This window comes from Sinohyriopsis cumingii, unplaced genomic scaffold (genome assembly GCF_028554795.1).
Source record: "Sinohyriopsis cumingii isolate HCF-2022 unplaced genomic scaffold, ASM2855479v2 utg000459l, whole genome shotgun sequence".
Classification (NCBI taxonomy): domain Eukaryota; kingdom Metazoa; phylum Mollusca; class Bivalvia; order Unionida; family Unionidae; genus Sinohyriopsis; species Sinohyriopsis cumingii.
In genome coordinates, this window is record NW_028315902.1 from 68,585 (window position 1) to 75,893 (window position 7,309).

The following is a 7,309-nucleotide window of genomic DNA, read 5'->3' on the forward strand; positions in this document are numbered from 1 at the left end:
CCTTTCTTAGCACTAGGCCATGATCAAGCTCTTGTTTTAGATTTTTATATGCAGCATGTACCGCTCTTTGTTAAATAAATTCGGAACTAGTTTATTGACAAAATATCTTCCGATTTTACGTTTTTGAGCTCGAATTGCCCTGGGGATAATAAATGATTGTCTATCAACATTAATTCTGGACAGAAGGGATAATCATTATGCTCGCTATGAAGTTCTGAAGGATATTCAATAACAACTTCAACAAAATATCCAACATATATAATACCTTTTTGTCTGTTTCTTTGTAAACCTGTTGTTCACCAATCCGCTTGAGGCCACCACATGGCATAGGTTCCGACATCGCGTAACCATATCAATTGGAAGCGTAAGATAAGCAATAAAACTAGAAATAATATTAGGATTATAAAACTTGATGTTCTGAAACAGGAATATTGATTCCGCTAAGATCAAGTTTGCTAACATGTTTAATATAATTCGACACTATCAACATGTTAATGAGCAGAAATAATGCTGACAGCACTGACCACTGAAAGCACATATCGTTTTTATTTTTATCGTTGCTGCAACACTTTCGAGTTTTTAATTCTAGCAGGTAGCTCAACAAACGATCTCGCAATGGAATATAGTATGAAATAAAACTTGTTATTGTCTGAAATCTCCGACCTAAATATAATAATGTATATTCGTCAATCTTCTTACAGATCTCATGGTCTATTTTATCTGACAAAGATTTTAAATAGCTGTTCCTACTAATTTCTTTCTCGATTTTGCTGTAATAAAAGGATCCGCAAGTTCTTAAAGAGAAGGGCCATCAACGCCAGTGTGAAGTTTAGTTAACAGAACACGATACTGCACCATGACCTTTAGTCCGTTGTGCTTACTAAGCTCACTTTGTACAGTTTGCAGAAGCAGATGATATAAATATGTAGCAGAGAAACCTTCAGATTAAATGTGATCATCAAACGTTCAGCTACTTACAAACGCTGTTGAAACTTTGCCTGCTTTCATTAAGCTTCTTTTCGCAATATCGCTCAATCGCAATATCTATACTGCCAGGCTGGTGACTGTTTCTCTAAGTAAAACAGGTTTTAAAAAATTGTCTGTATTCGTTTTGACAGATTATTTTTAAAACGCTTATAGTATGAGCGAAAATATAATGCCTCTCGATCTTAAACCATCTGTCAGAGAACAATAAATATTCTGTCCACGTCCTAAATATGATTATTATGCTGGAAACATGTTAGGCGTTGTGATTAATCTGAAAACTGGTATATTGTTTGGTGGTTTAACGCTAGCTGGCTACACGATTATAGTAATAAAAGGACGAAATTAAAGAGTATACTGAAATGTTTTTACATGACGTTATTTGGACCATTTTGCGATGAGATTCCAAAAGGGCCTCGTGTTTATCACTGAACAGTGACTCTAGTTTTGAAACATTGTCTTACAGGTTCTTCCAATTAGTCTAAATTTAGGATGTCTTCTCTGACTTGGCATCTTACTGTTGTCCTTTTTCCCTTTAAATATTTAGAGAAACAGAGCCCCAAAAAATCATTTTAGTGCATTCAGCTGTTCAGCAATCTCACAAGTACTAAGAAGCGGTGTTGCTGACGTTTTTTCCCTAGAAGCGTCATTCCTCTTCCCTGGGACGCTCGAATCCTGCTTGTTCCTGGAAGTTGCAGGCCACGTTCTATTCCTAGCTGATTCGGAAGTAGACTTCCGGATGCTCTTGCTAACAGTGGTCCTATGAATCTTCCCTGCTTCTCTTGTCAATTCGATTTCACATATGCTGCTCTTGTTTGGTTGTCTTTCCAGTCGCTTTAAATTTTTGGCGTTATTTATCTTTTCATTAGAAAAAAATACATTGTTTGGTTGGTGCCACCACCGGAACGCTCGGGTTCTATTGCTTTCTTTGCTATTTATCAAACCCGAGTAATGATCCAATATTGTTCATGCTAAAAATCAACAAGCATATTATTTTAATGCGATCTTTGCTCGTAGTGTGTTTTAGTTTGGAGCCAGCTCAAAATTGTCAGCTGTACCGCCGTTTTCTTTTATTAGAGATTTATAATCTTGTTTAAATCTATTGTGTTGTAAGCACCTAGTAGTATCCTAACAGAAGCCCATGTTCCAGATGAAACGTAAGATCATCACTGACCCCTTTTTTACGTTGGCCGTTGAATACCATGTAGTAGCTAAAACTAATCATATTTATACTGCTGGATAGGATCAAGTTTGATTGGAGGGTTATAAGTAACAGCAATGTTCATGCTGTCAGCTGTAGTTTGAGACGTATCGAGTAACAACTTGTACGCAAACTTACGATATAACCTTTGTTTTGGAGAGATATTTTCAGTAGTTAAGCTCTTACACTGGAAGTTATATGTTGTGATGTTTGGAGTTATTTCCAAATATTTGGATTCAAAAGGATTAATTCTTTTTTCCCGGAAAATACGTGTGCTCATATCTATTTGCTCAACAAGGAGAGCTTTTATAAAAATGTATTAAGATTTTCAAAACCGGAGTGATATGTTTTGTTTCTACAAGGAACTGTATACGTCAACACTACAGATTACAGCATATGTCATCGCCTTCCATCTTGGATTCTTCGTCGGGACTCGAACTTGAAATTATTAGAACATTTTATTATTAGCACTCCTAAAAATAAATTCATGGATTATTCTTGGATTATTTTTGGAATTGATTCTTAAAACATTATGTTCAGTTTTTTTCCATTTTTACAGAATTTTCTAGGGAAATAAATTATATTTTTTAAAGCTTGTTGTTTTCACTCTTTCTTGTGTTACTGATTATTCGAGCCTAAACAGGTAACAAAGCCTTACGCCGAATATTTTACTGTTGGTGGTGGAATAAAGAGTCAGAAACAATATTGGATTTATAACTCATTTAGCTGATGCTACTAGCAGTCGAGTTGAGTTTGTTGCAACATCATCAAGCTATCCGGGAAACACGCATGATACTGCTTTCTTATGGAACAGTATTTGAACGGAGTGGGCAACAAGTGGTGTAGACACTAATTTTTGGATTAAGATACAACTTCCTACTGCAACTGCTATATGGAAGTTTCAGATGAGAGGTCGAATAGCACCAGGAGAAGGACGTATTTACTGGTGATTAGAAGGATCAAATGATAATTATCATTTTACAACATTATTTAAAGCTGTTGGAGTTTAAATCAGATCAGCTATACAGGAGTTTACACTTGACGCTGCAGCAACATTAAATAAGTACAAATGGTTCAGAATATTTTGTATAGATGATGAACCATTCAATCCTGGTGTAACGACTTTTCAAATATTATCGTTGGACGATTTAGTGTAAACAATAAAATAAGGATGAGCGATATAGTTGACGTAGGCAAAGAATTTTATTATGTTTGTAATCGGGATTTTTTCGGATATAGAGCTCCGGAAGGAGTAATGTTTCCATCGGTCTAATACATGACAAATACAAAAATTATCAGAAAACTGATTAACTTTTCAGTTGGTTTGCGCAATGAGCTGAGCAGATGAGAGAAATGTTAGATCAGTATGAAGTATTTATGAATAATTGCTCGAATAAAGGTAAAGCTGAAATGGAAAAAACAAATAGGAACTTCTACACAGCATTATGCTCGAGTTTAGTCGTGACGATGTTCTGACGATTTATCGTGTCAAAGGCGTAAAAAGAATAAACTTTGCTGACAAAACAAAAGGTGCTCAACATAAAAAAGATGGAATGCATAGACACAATAGACGATAAAAGGAAGTTTGTATTAAGTAAACATCCTAAAATTCGTGAACATTCTGCTAAAGGACGATTGCACAGAACTCGGACAAGCTTATAACGATGTAGAAACTATTCTGGCAGTATAAGTTAAATCATATGATGCTGAAGCATTAACAGAAGCTTATTTTATACTTGTGTTATCGCTAAGACCTGACTCAAGTTTTTTCATAATGACGCTGAAGTTTACACTGCATTTATGCGATTGAAAAAATCGAAGCACAAGTGGCAGCTGAAAAACAAGAAAAAATCTTTAATAAAGATCTTGATAACGCTGAAGTGTAGAAAAACAGCGTGGCCTATTGAAGTTCATTTAGCAGGAGAGTTTCTCAAAAAAGACAAAGGTGAAGCAATATTATTCAGAAACTTGAAAATTATTAACATAATTAGAATACACAAAAATGGAAGAAAAAGGTAGAAAACAACTTAAAAGGTGTATTAACAAAATTATTTTAAATACTTTTGCTAATGCTTGCATGATACTTATTAATCGTTTCAAAAATAGATTTCCATCAGAGCTATTTTTTTTAAAAAATGTCGAGTATTTTGACAAGTATGAAGAAACTGTAAAAGATTGTTAATGATATGGCTGATATAGACAGACGCTTACTGCCTGAGGCAACAAAAGCATGCAATAGAAGAGAACTCGAACTAACAGAACCAGATTCAAAGAGATTAAAAAAATACAAAGGTTTTCTGGCAGATATTAGAAACATTAAGTCTAAAACCTTACTAGACGACCAAAAAAGGACGCTTACTAGCATTCCCGAAAGTAGAACTCACATTGTGCTGAAGCATACGCATTAGTGTGTCAATATGTCAATATCTAACTCTTTGAGAAACTCCACGAGATTAAGGCAGCATTAAAATGGATTGATACGTTGGAATATGTTATCAATCTGGAGAGCATCAATAAGGTTAATGCTGATGAGGTTTATAATTTTAAAAAATCATGAAAGGTTTATACTAAAGGTGACGAAGAACAATTAAGAGACACAACAACAGCTAGATGTGAGCGATATCGCAAGTTTCTGGCAGATCTTAAGACTAATAATTTCACACTTTTAGTCCATGAAGCTGCTGCAAACAATAAGTATTATTTACACAGAATAATAATGAAACAAGTTATCGATTTCAATCATATTTGAGATGACCTTCCAGCAACGGATCGGAATGAGCTTATCGTGTACTACAACTAATATCATAAGAAAAGTTATTATGCTAAAAGAGCTTATCGTTATTATGGAACAATTTAAAATTTTATATCATATCTACAAGTACTCAAAATAACGATCGATCTTGACGAGTCTAGATTATACTGCCTGAATAGAACATATACATTAAATAATGCTAAAATGAAGATGTTAGTTTCAAGTAGAATGATCAGTGGTAAAGTGAATCTGTATTTATACACTCATGACGATGAGATGTTTAACTGCTATAGCTGAAACAGTATTAATAGGAGTTGTAATAACGTAACGGCGACGAGCTCTTAAACAAAATTAATCATTACCCTATTCGCTAAAAATAAACTTGATGGAATCGTAACTAATTCGTTGTATAGCCAGTCTATTTGAATCGATGAAATATATTAACAGGGCCGATTCTGTACGTCTAATTTCATCAGAAATCGGTCGTCTTTAGATTTTATTTATCTGGTTGGACTAACGCTTTCCATGCATGAATAATTCAGCTGCCAGTATAAATAAAATTCATGTTATAAATCGGTGGGCGCACTGAAATATAACATAGATTCGGTTTTTATTGGCTTAAAAGGAGGGAGCTATTGTTTGTTGTCGACTCGTAAGGTATATTAATATATTGTTTTTTTTTAACCAGCTACATTAAGTAAGATGGATGCCGAATCGGTAACGTGCTTAAATTCTATATTCAACATTACATGTTCGAATCGCAGTTGAGACTAAAAAAAATTCTCTCTAAATCAAATTTTATGTGACAATAAAATAAAGCAACAGTATAGTAACATGTAGTACTAAGGGATAATGGTGTTTCTAGATTATTTACAATTTTCCTGTTAGACCAACATTCGCGACCTTTCTTCGTTTTCTCATTTAATAATAAAAAATATTTCATTATAATTGAAACATTTTATCTTTTAGAAAGAAAATGAGATAGATGGTTTGTTATTCTTGGGTTGGTGGGGGTCATGACCATTTTAGCAAAGGTCGCGAATGTTGGTCTATCGTGAAAGTTATCAATGGTTTAGAAACCCCAGTAACTCGTACTAAACTTTACATTACCTTTCACCAACAATTCTGTTCCGTTAAGTACAACTATCGTAAGCCTAGCTCTTTTGTTGACAAACATCACTCACATCACTCACAGCTTCCACTCAGTTGTTTTGAAGTAGTGAATGTCACACTCTTCTCAGCGTGTTCTAGAAGCCTTTCTTTTCTTCAGCAAAAACTCAAAATCTGAACCTCAAAGTATAAGCATTAAGAAAGTATTTAAAGCTCTGCGTTCTAATTTGGTTCCAGTCGAAGTCGCACACGGTCAAAGCTTTTGAACTTTCACTTGTCTTTCTAGTTTAAGATGTTCCGTGACACAACACGAACGCACGTAACACGTGTCAGCAGTTCTGGGCCAAAAATATTAATTCATTGATACTGTAAAGTTGAAAACGAAATTTTGTCTAAAATTTTACTACCAGCTATCAATGACCAATTTTACAACCCTTTTGCAAGCCCGTCGAAAGTACTGAAGACTCCAGTTTGGGGATTTTAACAAAATATATTTTATATCTGGTTGTATATGGAGAACATGATTTGAACTGTCTTGTCAACTGTAACAGATGCATAAACGTTCCAGCACTATTCTGCTAAACTCGGTCAATAAAAAACTTGTAAGCGGAGAAAAACGTGATTTTCTCATTCACTGTAACTTAACCAAAACCACAATATCGATTTTTAATTTTTAACTTTGTAAATACAATTGGAGAGTCATGCAGGAATGATTACAGATGGCATTTATATGTATATTGGTTGATATAGATAGACGACGAAAGTAATGAGCTTAATTTTCAATGCTTGGTACGTTTGTCTCGTCCTCAAAATGTTATATATATTTCTTGCATTAATATGGTGGGGCCATTTACAAAAATATCTAGTTTGTTTTCCTTCTCCTCACAGCTTGTATTCTTTCGGAATATATCGCTGCCGTAAGGTCGTTTTGACCCTATATGTGGCAGGGTCCAGTTTCGTAAATTGACCCTTGGCAAATTTCTTAAGGCTATGGTGTGACTTTTTCAGCTATTATTGTTTACCATTTAAAGATATGGATAGATGTTTAAACTAGGTGCTTCGGGCTCATGTTGTTCTTGAAATTGATGTTAGGCATGTACTCTGCAGTATGTTGATAGTGAAATACCAATTGTCGGCTGGGGAGAAGATCTAGCCTCCCATAGCAGTAAACGCATGGGCTTGGGACAAGAAGAATATCTCAAAAACCGCGTGGATGACAACTATTTTCAATTGCATCAGCCTGTTTAGTATACACTGTTTTG